This window comes from Mirounga leonina, unplaced genomic scaffold (assembly GCF_011800145.1).
Source record: "Mirounga leonina isolate KUSES-001 unplaced genomic scaffold, KU_Mleo_1.0 Mir_151, whole genome shotgun sequence".
Taxonomy (NCBI): Eukaryota; Metazoa; Chordata; class Mammalia; order Carnivora; family Phocidae; genus Mirounga; species Mirounga leonina.
In genome coordinates this window covers 10,145,264-10,165,433 of record NW_023270377.1, presented here as the reverse complement: position 1 = coordinate 10,165,433, position 20,170 = coordinate 10,145,264, and the positions used below count along the sequence as shown (strand labels likewise).

General features: G+C 37.3%; 1 pseudogene; it reads right to left on the bottom strand.

Moving 5' to 3' along the window:
• LOC118012630 overlaps positions 1 to 9,718 on the bottom strand; it is a 19,729-nt pseudogene extending 10,011 nt beyond the window's left edge.
• Between the last annotated feature and the right edge of the window lie 10,452 nt (positions 9,719 to 20,170).

Here is a 20,170-nt window from a genome sequence, read left to right as displayed (position 1 = left end):
AAATAAAATAAAATAAAATAAAATAAAATAAAATAAAATAAAATAAAATAAAATAAAATAAAAAAAGAAGGACCTTGATACACTGTTTCACTGTGATTCTTGATGCAGATCAGGTACTTAATGCATGTAAAATAAATAAATGAATTTCTCATCAACTTTTATCCATTATTTTTGTATGTATGAAAGGGTACTGAGGTTAGTCAAGGTATTTTTGTGGGAATGGAAATGGATAGGGTAGATAGGTCTTATTTTTCACATAGGAACTTTCCAAAGCAGAGGAAACACACTTGCTGGAAGTATTGACTTGCAAGAAAATTCTCCCCAGTTTTCCCAAAGACGTAAAAACTTCAGCTCTTGCCAACAAGGAATACAGTCAGATTTCAGTTCAGGGTTTACACAGTAGGAAAACTCTAGGAGCCTCAACAATGTTCTGGTGTTGGCTTAATGACTTTTAAATTAGAAGCAGTCCTTGACTTTCCCCCAGTTGTTTCTTTAAAGCTGCCTAAAAACAAAGGAATGACAACAATGGATGTGCAGTTGGGGACCAACTTGATTGAATCACTTGACAGTAAATAACTTGGCAATGACGGTCTAATGGCAGAAAACATTCAGTCAGTGTTTTAAGCCTATATAGTGCAGGGACTTAGGGAATCCATAGCAGCTGAGTAACGTGTCAAACTAACCCTTCTACTGACAAAAATGATAAACTTTAGACAAAATGTAAGAAGCAACTATTCAAAGGTACTGGAGAGTGACCACAGGAAGGCAGAAACCAGAGGGATTGCTAACCTTGAAAGACAGGAAAGCCAGAGGAAGAGATCCACAATTAAATGGCCTCCCCTAAGGTGGGGACACTGGGGAGTAAACAGAATAGAGCTCAGGCACTTCTCAGGCACTGGGCTTAGAAATTAGGGAACAAAGTTCAGGGGCTGCAAGAACAGTAAGAAAGTAACAGAAGAAATCCTGGAAATGTATGGTGATTCTTTTTCCAGCTTTGCTTAACTCATGCACATCAGTCAGACTCCAGGGCACCCCGCTGCAGCTCTCCTAGGCTTTCTCTATGTGCTGCTCGCTACTCTCCACGGTTTTGCCCTGTGAAGTGTAGCCCTAAACTCCAGCTCAGTGAGATCGCCCACTCTGGGCTGTGGTCCTGACATTCTTCCAACAAACTTGTCCTTTGTTTCCCTTCCCAGAGACCATTGATCTTCTCTGCTGATTGTCTTCTTCCTACTGCTTTATTCTTTCTATTCCGCTTCTAGGGCACCAATTACATGTATGTTAGACCATGTATCATTGTTCTACAGCCTTTAGATGCTCTTTTCTTTGTAAGTACCTTGTGGGCATTTGTGCTTTAATTTGAGTAATTTCTATTAACCCATCTTCAAGTTCACTGATTCTTTCCTTGGCTTTGTCAAATCTTTTGATGAGCCATTGAAAGAATTCTTTATTTTTCCCCACTCAATCTTATTGTTTCTATCCCTTTGCTGAAATTCCCAAACTGCAAGTGCACAATACCTGCTTTTTCCACTAGATGGTTAACATAGTAATCATAGGTGCTTTAAATTCCCTCTCCAATAATTCCAACATCTGGGTGGTCTCCAAGTTTGGTTTAGTTGAAGGTAATGTATCTTGACAGATTTTTTTTCTTTTTGTATATGTCATAAGCTTTTACAGAATCCTAGATATTGTGTGTGGAATGGGAAGGACCGAGGTAAATAGTATTTACACTTAGAAAAGAGCTTTTCTGTTCTTCTGTCAGTCTGTTTGTGTGGGGTGTTGAGGAGTCAAGAGTTGTGCTGAGTTTGGGGTTTGTTGTTGCTCCAGTAATTTTCTTTTTTTTTTTTTTTAAAGATTTTATTTATTTATTTGAGAGAGAGAGAATGAGAGAGAGAGAGCACACGAGAGGGGGGAGGGTCAGAGGGAGAAGCAGACTACCTGCTGAGCAAGGAGCCTTACATGGGACTCGATCCCAGGATTCCAGGATCATGACCTGAGCCGAAGGCAGTCGCTTAACCAACTGAGCTACCCAGGCGCCCACTCCAGTAATTTTCAACATACACAAGTATCAGTTTCCTCTAGAATCATTTTGTGCTTAGGCTGGGGGCTGAGGTGCCAGAAAGTTTTCCTAAGTGTTTGTAACGTCCGCTTACTGAATTACTACATCTCAGAGAGAATCTGTGCCCATGTTCTTGCCCTTCAGTGCTCACTAGGCTGGTGGTGGGAAGCATGGGTCTATTCTCTGCTGTCCTGCTTTATCCTCAAACTTAGGTTGATCCCATGTGACTGAGCTCTGCAGGTGAGGCAGCCTAAACTCTCCTGTCCCCCTCATCATGTCAGTCATGCTCTGATCTCTATCTGTGGCATTTCCTATGCAGGAGATTCTCCTGCCTCTTCCCCAGCAGCAGGAAATCACTAATGATATTGGATAGGACACTTGGCCCAGGATCTTTTCTTACCCTTCACCCCAAAGTGTAGGATTTTTTTCCTTCTAACTTCTCCATAGCAACAGTGGGTTAGCTGATTTCCTTTTACCTACCTCCTATATGATGGCCGATTCTCATCCTCCCATGCCCGCCATAGGTGAGCCAGTCACACATCCCCTTTCCTGAGGGGAAGCCTGTGACTCACTGGAATTCATGCTACTCTGTTGCTCTGTGACCTCAACTCTCCGATGACTTGAAACAAAAAGAGTTATGACTTTGTAGTTTATTTTTTTCTTATTGTTAAATTGGGATAGTCTTCCCAGTATCTACAAGGTGAACAAAGTGAACTCTTTCATTAGGTGTTTGACACTGATATTTGATATTTCTTTTTGATGCTACTTAGAAGGTAATGTTTGGAATATTTTATTGGTTCTTTTTTCTGTTATATTGGAATACAACTGATTTTTCCATATTCATAATAGATTCAGAGGCTTTGCTAAATTTACATATGAATTTTAATAGATTAATCTTTGGATTTTCTAGGGACTCAACTACTGATCTTCAAATTATTTCTTTCTTTCCAATTATCATGTATCTTATTTCTTTTTCTGGTCTTATACCACTGCAAGGACCTTTGGTATGATGTCAAATACAAGTGATGATAATGCAATATTTTCAGTCTCATTGGGAAACTTTAAATACATCACCATTAAGTATAATTTTTGCTATAAAATTTCTTAGATATTATTTATGAGATTAGAGAATTATCTCTTATTCCTAGTATGTTAAGAGCTGTTCTGATGAGTTAAGAGCTTTTTCTATACCTTTTCAGACAGTTGCAAGGCTTTTTTTTTTTTTATTGACTTAATGTGAAGAATAACATTACATTTTAAAATGTTAAGGCAGTTTTGCATTTTATGACTAAATCTCACTTTGTTATGATATATTATTCTTTTTATACACTGCTGGATTCAGTTTACTCAGTTCTTGTGGGATGATTTGAATTTCAGAATTAATTTCTGTTATATATAAAGGTTTATTCATGTTCCTATGTATTTATTTTAGATCAGTATTGCTGCTATCTCTTTCTGGGAATTTAAATATTTTATCTAAATTATGAAATGTATTGACATGTAGTTGTTCATATTACTCTCAAATGTTTTATACCACTTATACCCATATATAGGTAGATATATCACTCTTTTTATCTCCAATGTTGGCAATCTGAGCCAATTCTCCCCATTTTGCCACCTCTCTCCCTCCTCGCCTCCTCTCCCCTCTCCTCTGTCCTCTCCCTTTTCTACTCTGTCGTCTCTCCTCTCCTTCTAAATTAGACTTTCCAGAGACCTAGGAAATTTGTTAGTGTTTCTAAAATATAATATTTGTTTATATTTGTTGTTTTTCTCCATTGTGTATTTCTTTTTCACTTCACTGGTTTCTGCTCCAGTTTTGATTGTTTCCTTCTATCTACATCTTTGGGTTAATTGTTGTTCTTTTCCTAAATTCTTGAGATAGGTACCTAGATCCTTGATTTTTTGGCCTCATACTATTGTAATTATGTGTCTGAGGCATTTTCTTTTAAGCATTGTTTGGTTGCATCCTGCACATTTAATATGTATGTTTTTTATAATTATTAATGTTAAATATTTTCTAATTTCCATTTAATTGCTTCTTACAATGCAGGATTGTCTAATAGATATTTTTTAGTATCTAAACTCGATTTTCTATGTATGAACACATATTTTGAATTGTTATAATTCTTCCAAATTTAAGAAATTAAGATTTTCGGGTGCCTGGGTGGCTCAGTTGGTTAAGTGACTGCCTTCAGCTCAGGTCATGATCCTGGAGTCCCAGGATCAAGTCCGGCATCAGGCTCCCTGCTCAGCAGGGGAGTCTGTTTCTCCCTCTGACCCTACCCCCTCTTGTGCTCTCCCTTACTCTCTCTCTCTCAGGTAAATAAAATGAAATCTTTTAAAAAAAAGAAATTAAGATTTTCTTTATTGAGCTTCATATGCATGATTTTGGTAAATGTTCCTTCTGTACTTGAAAATAATGTATATTCCATGCTATACAATTTCAATTCAATTCAATTTCATATATTAATGGAAATGTTCAAATTTTTTGTGCCACTTTTTGCTTTTTCTGTTGTTACTTGAATCCCCAGTTCCTGAGAGAGGTGTGCTAAAACCTCCCAGTAAGACTGTGAATTTGTCTATTTCTCTTTTTAGTTCCGTCCAATTTTATGTATCTGCATATTTGTAAATTTTAACATATTTTGAGGCTTTTTCATCATGTGCATACTAATTGAGACTTGGATGATGTAAATAGAGTTGATCATGGGCTTCAGTAACATGGACGTGCTGGTGACCTTAGCAACCTGAGTTTCATTGGCGTGGTTAGAACCAAAGGCTAACTGGAGTGCAGTCAAGAGGGAATGAAAGGAGATATGGGAATAGAGATTGTAAACAGTTATATTCAAAGATTCATTGTTGAAATCAGGACGCAGAAAGGTGATACTGGCTGGAGAAGAAGTGTGAGATCAAGGGAAGTGTGTGTGTATACTCACGTGTGCGTGTGTGTGTGTGTGTGTTTACCAAGGGAATTTCTACAGTGTGTACTGATGTAGATAAGAGCGATGATGTGGAGAGAAATTTGACAGGAAGGTGGGAAGAGGCTAATTGCAGAAGCAGGTCTTCGAGAGAGTCTGGAACCCAGTTTAGAATGATGAGTGGTTCATCCACTGTAAGGGAAAGAAGAGAAGATGGACACACCCGTGGGTAGATCGGTGAGTTTTGTGGTGGGAGCCCCACACCACACCACTTTTTGCCGTTTCTCTGTTAAAGAGGGAGGGTCATCATCTGAGAATGAAAGGAAGGATATTGGGGATTGAAAATAGAAGAGAATGTGTGGAACAGCTTAGTGAGACAACAGGACAATACATGGCTGAGAAAATGTCGTAATGTGGCAAGGCTTCAGGGAGGCCTCCCTGAGGATGGTGGTCATGAAGTAAAAGTGGGATCAGCTTCATGTCCTTCAAATAGAAAAGACTGAACAGCAGAGGAGGTATTTTTTACATCTGCAGGCAGGGCACAGGATCCTTTTCTCCTTCCTAGAAGAAAGTTCTGCTCCTTGTCTGGAGGCTTACCACACTGGGATCGCCCACGGCATGCCTCAGTTCAATGCCACTTGCCAGACCATAGGTTTTGTGACTATTATAGATGTCCTGCAGATTTGAAAACTGAATAACTCTCAGTCCTAGTTCTTAGTGTTGAAAGGTCCTGATTTTTTTTGTTTTAATAGGAAGTTAAGAAGGATAGAGCAGGTGATCTTAATAGATGCCATTTCAACCAGAAAAAGTGAGAAGACTTATTTATTATCCATCTGATAACACATTTTCTACTTTGTGAAAATATATCACATTTTTTTGCAGACTATCACATGTATTCACCATCATTTTATTTTCTATTTTGCACCTTCTTGCGTCCTTTTCAATGAATCTTTAAATACCAGTCTGATTGTGACTCTCATGGAGCTGCTGTCCCTGGACTCAATTGGCAATTCTTTTCATCCCAGGGTCATCTAAAAGTCAGCTCGCCTTCATGATGAGATAGCTCTATTTTTGTGCCAACTTAAAGTGTCTGAAAAACTAATTTATGTGATAAATTAAAGTGACAGAAAAAACACCCTAGGCACAGTCATTTCACATGGTAAAACAGATTTCTGAAATAAAACAGCTTTTATTTCTACATAGTATCCTTGGGAGGATGGGATACTGTTTGACTATTAAGTCCTTCACACATCATCAATTCCCAAGCAAGAAGGTGATAAATCTCACCACGAAACTAGTTCAGTGCACATAGGAAAAAAAAATAGAGCTGAGATGATATCAGCCTTGATCACAGACTGTAGGCATGATCAAAAATAAATACTAAGTTTAGATGCAAATTTGGGTCAGTAAGGAAAATGTAATCCATGTGAAGAGTATGGAGGACAGAAGCCCAAATATCACCTCCCCACATGCTCCCTTGTCTACGTACCAACAAATCCGCTTTGGAGCCTTATGTTCAGTGTTTTTAAGGACACGCTTTTGCATGTATTTCATGGATTCAATATGCATACTTAGAAGCAAGCTATTGTTCACATCCTTCATAATTAACCTGTTCTTGCACAGGAATGTCTGGGCATGTTTTTCATTTTGGATCAGGTCAGAGACATCCTGTTGGAGGGACATACTCCAACTCGTGAGCTCCTGCCACAGAGACCACTCCTACTGCATAGCTTGGCATAGACTGAACCCCAAGGCTTTCCAAAGAAGAAGCATCTGCTGGCAGTGATGCTTGGGATAGAAAGTCTGAGACCAAAACAGGGTGTTTTGGAAAGCCCAGGTTATTGATGATTTTGTGGATTTCTTTCCTTAGATGAGGCTTGAAAACTCAGGGAAACTTACCAGTGTTGGTAGAAGCAACAAATCTCTTCAAAATTCTATCCTTCAAATGTTATATTTTGAAGGGACTATATGAAGTATTCAGCAAAACAGAAAAAACAAAAACAAAAACATTACTATTAGAACTTCATTGCAGGTTATTCCTTCCTTACGACATCTTAACAGCAAAACCAAAATTCAATATAAAAATGATTTAATAAAGCCTCGAAGAAAGATCAACAAAGCCTTTCGCATTTTGCATTCAATTTATCACTACCTAAACAGGAGAATTGCCAATTATGAGGCAGGAAGATACGTTTTCATTTTCTTCTAGTTGATTTCTGATATAATGGTCTCTTGCTAAAATGTAACAAGAACTGGATCTCGTAGCTCAAATTACTAGAATCAGCCTTAAAGGGAGGGAGTATAAGATAAATGCAATATTCCATCGTGGAAAGTTGGTAAAAATAAAATGAGTTCAGAAAAAAAAAATCATTCTTGAGTTTGCACTCACATCATCAAGTACAGTATTTTCCACTTCAGTTATGCAAATCTCTTCAGTACCAGCTGTGTTCTATCAGCCATGGACATCAACACAATTATTGATGATGATAACAGAATAAAATTATCCTAGCGGGGAAAATGCAAACCAAGGAAGTTGACAAAAATGAACCTATTTGTCTATAAGATCCTTAATGTGACACATACCATACTTAGTAGATCTAGATAATGAGTAACTTAGTAGATCTAGTAGTATGTGATAGGAGGGACACCATCACGATAATGATTGATTTAAAGGAAACCTTCAAGTAGATTTTTAGATATTGTGACATGAACAGCTTGGAGAGTTTCCAAAGCTATTTCATTATATTCACATGAATGTAATTGAGACACTGTTGTTCAATATTCAATTCCATCTGGGAAATATAAGAAAGAAGCATCCCTAATGGTATGTCTTATCAATTTGTTTCTGAAAATAGGCTGAACTTTTAGTAATTGTGCTGATCTGAGAGCTCGTAACTCATATAAAATGTGAAGTGGCTACTGACTGGCACTCAGATCTAAACACTGGAACAGGCACACACCGATTTTTATGAAATTTGTTCATTCATTTATTCATTCCTTAAGAATTCAGCCAACATGGCTTGATAATCTTTTCTGTTAGAAACACAATTGCAGCCACTCAAGGAAGCCCTGGGTTGTTTCAGAATGGTTCGCATTAAAATAAATTTGCAAGTGCTCCCTGATAGCAGAAGATACCAGCAAATACCTACTCTTTATTTAACGTTGTTTTCCTTCCTATGTTTTTATTCATTCTCATGTATATAAAATATACTGGTCTATACAAATGATACTTCTGATGAAATGTTTGGAGTCATCCACAATGTGACTTTTTATCAATCTGTTCAGTTCTGTTTCTCACTTTATCAGGGTGTGAAAGCACAAATACATTTTATAAGCTTATAGAGAATTCAGACCAAAACACTCACCATTTATGAGTTATGAAACCATAACAAAAATGCAATAAAATGAAAGAAAAAATATATTTGCTATTTGCCCCATCCTCCAATCCTTGACTTTTTAAAAAAAACACGTTGCCTTTATAATTAGAACAATTCCTTTTAGACTCCAGGTGTTACCGACTAGTCTAGCATGCTGTTTGGTTATTTTGCTTTGAAGTACTATTTTTCTGAATCCAAGTGTAATACTTCTTCTTTGCAGAAACTTTGGAAAATGCTGGAAAGTAAAAAAAATATATAATGATATTTCCTTCCAGCCTTTAAATACAATTTAGAAAGTTCATATTTTCCTGAAATAATTTGTACTAGAAAAATGATATAAACAAAATCCAATTAAAATGGGAACTAGGATTTCATTGCATTGAGGCTCCCAGATTTAGCAAACATAAATACATGACACCAAACTAAATTCAAATGTCAGATAACAAGAGATAATATTTTTAATATCAGTATGTCCCATGTAAACATTGCATAAGACATACATATGAGACATACAGATACTCAATGTTTTTTGTTATTTCTATAAAAATAAAATTTAACTGAGCATACTGCCTTTCATTTGGCAATCCTATGATACATAAGGAAAAAGGATGATTGTGACTTGGTTTGAATACAATATATACGAGTTATATATACTATATATATATATATACAAGTTATATATACAATACAATATATACAAATTATATCTTGCGTTTCACCAAAAAATATAATATAGTCATAATAATGTATCAATTTTTCAAATGAATCATGTGTTCTTTTTTTTTTCTTTTTGGATATTTTTACTTCAAAATTGTATATAAACATAACAGGACATCTTCTTTACATTTTACTCCCTAAATTAAAACATTACATGAGTAGGTTTTATTAATATAAGACTGATTTTTGTCTTTTGATATTTAAATTGTTTTACTTTTAAGGACTGATAGTTCTGTTGCCTGTGTCCACTTTCTTTTCTCCAATTGTTGTTGGTCAAACCACTAACTGTTCATGACATTGTTGCTGATTTGAACAGCTTCACTATCATGTGCGTTGATTCAGGAAGACTTGCATCATTGACAAGCCTTCAATTTTACTTTTCAGTTCATTTGTTTTGTACTTAGCGTTTTGGAAATGCCCTATAATGGGCAAGAGGCTGATAAAGGTATTAATTCAATGAACAGGAAGACCAATTATTTTAATCAAGAGGTAATGGTGAGAAGGTACCTGTTTTACAAAAGGAGAAGTCACTGGTGAGTTTTTTCTTGGCATTATGATGGCTTTTGATTCCCTTCAAACCCTCGCAATCATCAACTCTAAAATTTTCATAATAATGAAAACTTACCTTCCAAGAAACCCCCTCTTACTGCCATTGTTGACTGTCTCTTGAGGATCCTTTCACAAATTTTCCAAGCATATACAAAAGTATGTGTGTGTGTGTATTTGTATGTGACATTTAGCCAGTATATCTGTGTAGGGTGGGTTGCTGGGAGCATACATATATTTGCATGTATGTGCATTTGCATTTACGTGTATGTGCATTTATGCTTTTGTTTAAATGTATACACCAAAAATGGCAGTCTCCTATACACATAGCTCTATATTTTATCTTCTTTATTAAGTAATATATCACAGATTATTCCCTATCAGTCATAAAAAGGAGGTCATACTTATTAATTGCTAGTATATCACATGAATATTTACTATTATTTATTTAAACAGTCCTCTACTGGTATATACTTGGTATCTTGAAAAAAAACTTTGCCTATTTATAAATGATAATATAATTTATATTCTTGCACACATGTGGAAATGTATTTACATGATAATTTCCTAGAAATAAAATTGCTGGCTCTGTAAGTTAAGAATTGCTTTCAGCTGTGAATATTAGCAGACACAATACGGCTTAAACTCATGAGAGTTTAGTCTCTCCTGTCAAAGAAATCCACAGGAAGGCAGTACTGGACTGGAATGCAGCATAACATTTTCATCAGGGTTGGGGGCATCTCTTTGTCTCCTCTGTATGATCAGAGATGGTTTCCATCTGCAAGGTCACTCAGGATTCATAATGTCTGTGTAGCTCCAACCTTCATGTCCAACCTTCAGGCAAAAAGGAGCTCTGTCCAGCTGAGTCAGATCTTTTTAAGATAATTTTCTGCTATCATACAATAAACATTCCATTTGCACTCTATCACCTAGGACTTTTTCACGTTGTCATGATTAGGTCCCAGTAAGTGTTAAGTGTCTGTAGTGTCTGTCAAGTTAAGTTGTTAGGGTTATATACTGATCTCCCCCCCCCCTTTTTTTTAAGAGTTTTATTTATTTGTCAGAGAGAGAGAGAGAGAGCACACAAGCAGGGGAAGCAACAAGCAGAGGGAGAAGCAGGGTCCTGGCTGAGCAAGGAGCCCGATGCGGGACTTGATTCCAGGACCCCGGGAACATGACCTGAGCTGAAGGCAGACGCTTAACCAACTGAGCCACCCAGGCAACCCTCCTTTTTTTTTTTTTTTTTTTTTTAAGATTTTATTTATTTATTTGAGAGAGAGAGCACACACGAGCTCAGGGAGGGGCAGAGGGGGAAGCACATTCCTGGCTGAACATGAAGCTGGATGCGGGCTTGATCTCAGGACCCTGGGATCATGACCTGAGCCAAAGGCAGAAGCTTAACCGACTGAGCCACCCAGGCGCCCCTATGCTGATTTCTTATAATGAGCCAGGCAATATCCATATTAATATAGCCACTCTCTCTAGAATTAACACCGGCTTACATTCTAACCAAGAAAGTAGAGCTATGTCTATTTACAGCACCCTCACCATCATTGAGAATGATCATTTATTAAATATCCACTCATTTGATAGATGAAAATAATACCTTATTATCTTATTCTGTATTACTTAATTAGCAATGAATTTTAACATCACTTCTGTGTTTATTTTAGGTATTTGTATTCTTTCCTACTTGTTAATCCTGTTTTCATGTTGCTTATCTTTCAATGTAAGTTTCAATAGTTTTCCAAATGATTTGCTTATTAATCTTTTAAGAGCTGTGGCTGATGTATTTCCAATATTGTGCTATTCTTTTAATTTCTTTTTTTTTTTTTTAAGATTTTTATTTATTTATTTGACAGAGACAGAGACAGCGAGAGCAGGAACACAAGCAGGGGGAGTGGGAGAGGGAGAAGCAGGCTTCCTGCTGAGCCGGGAGCCCGATGTGGGACTCGATCCCAGGACCCTGGGACCATGACCTGAGCCGAAGGCAGTTGCCCAACCACTGAGCCACCCAGGCGCCCCTATTCTTTTAATTTCTACAGTCCTAAAGTTTTATTATATCTAAGTAAATAAATTTATTATTTTTTGTGATGTGTTTTATTGCATATCTGCCTTCCCCATACAAAATTAACTTAAAGGTATGTTGATCTGTGTTTTCTAAATTTTTTTCAGACATAATTATTAATCCATCTGGACTCTGAATTCTATTAGGAAAATACGTTTCTAGTAGGAACAAAATTTATGTTATTAGTAGATATTAGTATTTGAAAGTACAGCAAATCAACCTAGCATTATGAAATGTCATTATTAAGCAAACCCAAAATTAAGAAAAATCTTAAATGTGGCACTCTCTTTTGTTGTTGCTCAGAGGGAGGACATACTTGTTATCCAATATTACTTATTGACCTGAATTGAATTGTGCTTTATTGGAGGCTTCAGGTTAGAAGTTCTGTCAAGGGTTAGTCTCTCTACATTGCTCATTAGTCTCTTCCTCTGTATAACATTGAGTGACATTGATGAATGACCCCAACAACCAATTGTTCTGCCGTTTCAGTCTTGAGTTAATGCCCTGCCTGAGTTCCCTGAAGTGAGCCCAGGAATGGCCAAAATAGAAATAGAGGAAAGTAAGATGTATAGAGCTACCATGAAAATCTATTTCTTTACATAGTTTTTCATTAAAGTTCACCTTAACATTTTAAATTACATATTGGTTAATTTTCATTTATTGAATAATGATGTGCAGCCAGTTTGCTAAGAACATTGCCTGGACTATCTCATGAAATATTCACCTTTGAAGACAGATAGTGTGTACTGTCTTCATAATACATATGGGAAGTTATAAAATATGCTATCATATAGTAGGAAATTATGTAAGAAAAATAGCATACATAATACATAATATAACAAAGTTGCATAATACTATCAGTTATGATTATATTTATTCTTTAAAACTGAGAAAAGTGGTTAGCATGCAGACTTAAATATTTGGAATATAAATGATATGCTTTAATTTTCTCAATTACCAAGAAAAGGAGAAATAATTCCTAAGAATAGTTTTCAGAAATGAAATAAAGATAAAGACTGATAATATTTGCAATGAAGCCAAGAACACATTCAGGATGTAGTAAATCGGACAAAGCTAGCCATAAATATTAAACTGTGTATGTACCATTATATTACTTGAGCCTCCAATTAATGTTAAATATAACATAAAAATCCACATGCAAATAAAACCCATGCTTAATAAAACCTGTGCTCTAGTTAGCTCCATCATGAAAGTGTCAGAGGACAAATCTGTTGATAGTTTGAGGATAAGAACAGAGTGCTTGAAAATAAGACAACTTAGCTTTCAAGTTTGTGAACACTGTAGACTTGGAGTATCTCCCACTGATTTGTCCAATGATGAAATTTTAATACTTTTAAGTGTCTGTACTATCTTGCGTGGTCTAAATATATGACCACTGCCATACTGGAGGAAATAATAGAATTGAGAACTCTTGAACTCAATCTCTTGGTGTGGTAGTGTTTGTAAATTAGCTTGGGCAGTTAGCAATGGCAGCCTCCTACTTTGAGTGCTTTCCCAGGTATTGCCAACATCATAAAGTGTTTCTCCAACCTGGGTAATCAGCAGGTATAGATTATAGACAAGGAAATCTGAAGTATAGAGTAGGCAAGTAATTTGCATAAACTCAAAGAATAAGCAGGAGCAAGAATCAATTACAGTGAGTTGGATGATCTGACTACTCAGCCCACATTTTTAACTACGAGGCTGCACCACCTTCCTTAGGCTCCCAACAACCAGGTGCAAGTGTAGAGTTCTATGAGACTCTCAAAAGTCTATAGTCACTGACTTCAAACCCCAAGACATCCATGATGGATGAGATCTGTTTGGATACTAAGGAAAAAATGAACTAAATATCTCAGTCTGATTATTTTATTTACCTAGGACTTTCCTTTCTTCTTGTTTTCCTGTATGCCTTCATGTTTAAAGTATGCTTAATCTTCAAGACCTATCTTGGACAAGATCTACCTTGACTTATTTTCAACCTTGGAAGTTTTAGAAAATGAACAATTAAAGAATACAAAATAACAAGACTTTTTATAAAAACAACTGGATGATCATTTGCCTCATTCTGTTTATTAATAGGAAATTTCCTAAAACATATCTGACTTTGTCCATGATAGGATATAAAATCATCACAAGTCAGGGTTCTAGTCAAAAGCAACTGGAACTTGGTTAAAGCACTTACAAGAGATACTTCTGTGCTTACAATTTGTGAGGGACATTTTAATGTCTTTTTATATATCTTAGTATTGTACAAGAAATCTCATAAAGTTATATGGACCAAAACTAAAACTGAGAAAAAAATCCCTTTAAGTTTTCATGTCTTCAGTTTGTAAATCATCATTATTATGGTTTAAAAATAAAGTGACTTGTTAGTAATTTCAAGACAATGGAATTGCCAATCTTTGCCTCATTCTATGGCCTTGCCACAGATCTAAATAAAGATTGGAATATAAAAAGCTTATGAGTCTCTTGTATGGCCTGGTACATATTTATTGAATCTCAGCTTGAAAACAGCATCATATTTAAACAACAACAGAGCCTGTACTTGATTTTTCCCCTCAGCCAGATGGTGCATCATCTTGGGAAATGGTGTAACCTGTCACAAAGCATAAGTGTGATCTTGTGTAAAAAAATTCTGCAAGCTTGGGACATTATCTGTAGAGGCCACATGCTGTCTCTCATTATCCCAAATAATTAAAATTTTGTATTTTCCCCAACAGCTCATCATTGAGATGAACAATTAAGAATCACTGACTAGAGTCAAGGAAGCATAAGAATTTGATGGTTAGAAAGAAATCGTTTCTGTTTTTTTTATCATATTTATACTCAGCTATCTTAAGGAAACGCTAATAAGACCCAGAGAAGGAATTTGCTCTTGAGTATACCCAAATAAAATACTGTAACAATTTGTATAGAGGAAATGTGTGCATTTGTGCGGCCACATAGATTATCTTCTTGTGGATCAGCAAAATTTATTAAACCCCAAAATTTATTTTTTTAAATGTCATTTTCTTTTAAATAGTGATGGAATTTTAAGACTAAGGGCTCTGTTCCTGGAGTCAAAAGATCACAGTTCAACTTGCATTTCTGCCATTTCTTATATGACCTGGCACAAATAATTTACACTCTATTATCAATGAAGCAAATGGTGATTTAAAAAAAAAAATCTGAACCCCAGTATTAACATGAGGATTGAATTAAACAATTTATAAAAAGTAACATTTTCTCCTATTTACCCCTTTTGTTTTCTGGTTTTTCTTAAAGTATGGAGTGAGATTGCTGAGAAATTGAACTTGGAGTAGTTTAATAACTTACCAGGTGGAACACTCCGTGTCCAGCCAGGGGAATAGGAGACCACTCTATCTTTCAAGCAAGGAAGGGTATAATTCAGGGACTCACTCAGGTGTCAGAAGGGCTGGAGGGATAAAATCTTTTTTTTTTTTTTTAAGAGGGGGTAGCTTCTGGGTGGCTCAGTCAGTTAAATGTCTGACTTCTGCTCAGGTCATGATGTCAGGGTCCAAGGATCGAGCCCCACATCAGGCTCCCCATGTAGTGAGAAGTCTGCTTCTCCCTTTCCCTCGACCCCTCTTAACATATATTGCATTATTTGTTTCAGAGGTACAGATCTGTGATTCAACAGCCTTGCACAATTCACAGCGCTCACCATAGCACATACCCTCCCCAGTGTCTATCACCCAGCCCCCCCATCCCTCCCACCCCCCACCACTCCAGCAACCCTCAGTTTGTTTCCTGAGATAAAGAATTCCTCATATCAGTGAGATCATATGATACATGTCTTTCTCTGATTGACTTATTTTGCTCAGCATAACACCCTCCAGTTCCATCCATGTTGTTGCAAATGGCAAGATCTCATTCCTTTTGATGGTTGCATAATATTCCATTGTATATATATATATATATATATACACACATACCACATCTTCTTTATCCATGCATCTGTTGGTGGACATCTGGGCTCTTTCCACAGTTTGGCTATTGTGGACATTGCTGCTATAAACACCAGGGTGCACATACCCCTTTGGATCCCTACATTTGTTCAATGCATTTTTTTCTGGACAAAATCTTCAACCTCTCCTCCATTCTCAGTGTTTTCCTACGTAAATCCACTCTGCCTGGGAGAGAGTGACTTCACAGAAAACCCTTCCAAGAACAGAATAAGGACATAATTGAGGCCAATGCTAACTCGGAGGACAAATGAAGGAGAGAAGCTTTGTCCTCTGTTGCCTACTTTATCCAAAACCAAAAGGTACATGAGCCACTTCCCTTCACAGCCTCCAGGAGGGTCAGGGTAACTGGCAGATATGGATGGCGGTGAAACTACCAGCAACCAAACCCACTGTGAACTGTATAGCCTGGGTGGCGGACCTGGGCTCCAGGCTCTGTCCTACACACAGCCCTGCTTCCTTCTGGGCCTGATCTACTTTATCCATAAGATGAAGCTCTGGAACCGTAGGTTCTCCAAGGCAACGGAAATTCTCAAATATCAATAAATCTCTTATTCCATGGGTTCTACCAGTTCCAACTCTAAGAACTTTCAAAAAACTATTTTTCTAACTAGAAATATTTAAAAAACATTATTGAAGCATAAAAACACATACAGAAAAATGCATGTTTATAAAAGTATCGCTTGATGAATTTTCAGATGGAACACAACCATGTGACCAGTGCCCAGATCATGAAACAGAAGATCCTAGCAACCCAGACCCCACCTCATGACCCCTTCTAGTCATACCTTCCCAAACAATGCTGTAATAATATAAGCCAAGGTAGTTCTCATGAAATGTGTATTGCCAGAGGGGGGGAAAGAGGCATTTCATAATGATAAAATGTCCGATTCATCAACAGGACAGGACAATCCCAAGTGTGAACATTGTATAATAGCTTCATTGCACAGGGAGCACCAAAACCCAGTCTTCTGGTTCTACTGGACCTTTGGATTGCTCTGCATGTTGCTGATTTCAGCCTGCCCTCAGCTAAAATTCATTAAAATACAGGAACCTGATGCCATGCCATGCTCTTCTTTTACCTGATGTCTCCCATTTAAAATATGCTTTTGTTGCATTCCTGGAATTTCAGAGTGTTCTCCCCAGCATTTGTTTGTTATCTGTAGGGAAGTTGTCCTGGAAAGAACTTACTCGGTTATACCAGAAGTAAAACATTCACCAATGTTTTATATATTCCAGCAGAGAGATCTTACATATCTCTCATTATATTAACTTGCTATTTATTTGATGTATTTTAATGTTCCTAGAAATGGAATTTTTTTTGAAATTTTAATCATTGTGTAATCTGCAGTAATACCATTTTTGATTTTTTATATTGACCCTACAACCAGTGACTTTCTAAATTAACTTATTCTGGGTGCCTGGGTGGCTCAGTTGGTTAAGCCACTGCCTTCGGCTCCGGTCATGATCCTGGAGTCCCTGGATCGAGTCCCGCATCGGACTCCCTGCTCAGCAGGGAGTCTGTTTCTCCCTCTGACCCTCCCCCTTCTCATGCTCTCTCTCTCTTTCTCTCTCTCAAATAAATAAATAAAATCTTTATTTTTTTAATTATTTATTTATTTATTTTTAAGATTTTATTTATTTGACAGAGAGAGACACAGTGAGAGAGGGAACACAAGCAGGGGGAGTGGGAGAGGGAGAAGCAGACTTCCCGCCCAGCAGGGAGCCCGATGTGGGGCTCAATCCCAGGACCCTGAGATCATGACCTGAGCTGAAGGCGGACGCTTAACGACTGAGCCACACAGATTTTTAAATAAAATCTTTAAAAAAAAAGATTAAATTAACTTATTCTAATGGGTAATAGGTAGATTATTTTGTATGTCTATATTATATCCAATCAAAGATTCTGGGAAAAATTAGAGTTTTTGTTCCTCCTTTTAATAGCTTACACCATTTGTTTATTTCTCTTGCTAGTATAAATTATAATAGAAGGGGCCATAGCAAACATCAGTTTCTCTTTCCTTTCTTGGGGTAAAAAATTTGATATTGTTCCCTCTAAGTATGACATTTGCTATATGTTTTAAAAAGTGTTCTTTATGAGATTAAGAAAGGTCCTTCCTATTTTCAACCTACTAAGTGCTTTTTTCTTGAATGTATATTGACTTTCTTAAAATAGTTTTTCTATATATTTTATACAAATATAAGATTTCTGGGGCACCTGGGTGGCTCAGTCAGTTAAGCATCTGCCTTTGGCTCAGGTCAGGATCCTGGGGTCCTGGGATCAAGCCCCATGTTGTTGGGTTCCCTGCTCAGTTGGGAGTCTGCTTCTCCCTCTGCTCCTCCCCCTGCTTGTGCTCTCTCTTCCTCTGCTCTCTGTCTCTCAAATAAATAAAAATATTTAAAAAATAAACAAATATAGGATTTCCCCTTTATTCAACTGTGAAAATCAGAATGGATGTTATTTCACCTGTTAAAGATCTATTTTGTTCATGGAATACCACCACTTGGTGACCTCATACTTTCTATGTATTTATGCATGTATGTATGTATGTATGTATGTATCTATCTATCTATCTATCATCTATCTATCTATCTATCTATCTATCTATCTATCTATCTATCTACATCTATCATCTATCCATTATATTTGCAGTCAATTTAAGAAAACCACCAGTATTTTATATCATCTTTCAGAAACTAGAAATAGAATACGCACTTCATAACAACTTTGGTATACATTTTGGTATTTCCTTTTCTTCTGGCTTATACCATTTGTATAGAAAAGTCACTCTTGCTGTTATTTCTGTGAAGGTATTGTGTGGATGTGTGCACGTGCGTGTGTATGTATGTGCATGTGGCCCTACCTTGGCTGCCTTTACAACCTTCCCCTTGTCTTTAAGTTTGAGCAGTTTTCTTGTGATCTAGCGAGAGGTGCTTTGTTTTGAATTTATGTTGCTGGAACAGTTTAGAAATTCATGTAACAGCAGCATAATATCTTTTATAAGTTTTAGAAATTGCACTGGCCGTGATGTCTTCTTTTTTTTTTTTTTTTGTAAAGATTTTATTTATTTATTTGAGACAGAATGAGAGAGAGAGAGAGCTCATGAGAGGGGGGAGGGTCAGAGGGAGAAGCAGGCTCCCCACTGAGCAGGCAGCCCGATGCCGGACTCGATCCAGGGACTCCAGGATCATGACCTGAGCCGAAGGCAGTTGCTTAACCAACTGAGCCACCCAGGCGCCCCGGCCGTGATATCTTCTGATAGTGCTCCTGCCATATCTCTCCCACCCTTTCCTTTAGGCCTCCTTCTAAGAGTGGCAGCCTTACAAACCATGCCCCATGTGTCTCTTATGCTCCTTTTATTTATTTATTCTTGTATCTTACTTTATTTGGTTTCTTTTTACTTCAATCTGGACACTTTCTTTTAATCTACTGTTATGTGCTGAATCGTGCCCCCTCAAAATCCAAATGTTGAAGCCCTACCCCTGTAACCTCCGCATGCGACTGTATCTGGACACAGGGCCTTTGGAGAAGAGATCAAGTTAAAATGAGACCATGAGGGTGGGCCCCCATCTCATCTGACATATGAGCTTGTAAGAAGAGGACATTTGGACCCACAAAGGCCTGGTAGGGGGTGCCTACACACGGAATAGATCTGTGAGGACACAGCAAGAAGGTGACCATCTGCAAAGCAAGGAGAGAGGCCCAGACGAGACAAGACCTACTGACAATGGACTTCTAGCTCCAGAACCGTGAAAAAATGAAGGTCTGTTGTTTACTCCCAGCCCCTGGCAGCCCCAGCAAACTCGCACAGCCATGTTCTCCACTCTGCTAATTCTCTTTCTAGTCTTTCCTCTTATTAAAACTATCTGTTGAGGGCGCCTGGGTGGCTCAGTTGGTTAAGCGACTGCCTTCAGCTCAGGTCATGATCCTGGAGTCCCGGGATTGAGTCCCGCATCAAGCTCCCTGCTCGGCAGGGAGCCTGCTTCTCCCTCTGACCCTCCACCCTCTCATGCTCTCTGTCTCTCATTGTCTCTCTCTCAAATAAATAAATAAAATCTTTTAAAAAAAAACAAAAAACTATCTGTTGAATTTTTCATTTGCTACTGAATTCTTTAGATGCAGGAATTCCACTTTCAAAAAGAATTTCCAGCTTTGAGGCAAAATTCTCCATATTCTTCTGTTTTTAAAAATAGTACACCAATATTTGAAAATCTGTTAGCTGCAATATGTAGATCACTTTCAATGCTGTTTCTACATCTATAATCTTTTTTATTATTGTTCATCTTTTTGTTTCTATTTCTTGGCATAATGTATTTTTTTAAGAGTTTAATCTTGAACACTGTATGTGAAAACTTGTAGATGTTCTTCCTCAAGGGACATGCTTTTCCTGATAGCCAAATAGAAGACTGGCATAAAACCACGATGTAGTTGAAGCTTGCCCATTATCTTAGGATGCAGCCTTCTAGAAATTTCAGTTAAAATCCTGAACCCCTCTCCCTCATTGGCAGCCCTAAACTCTAAT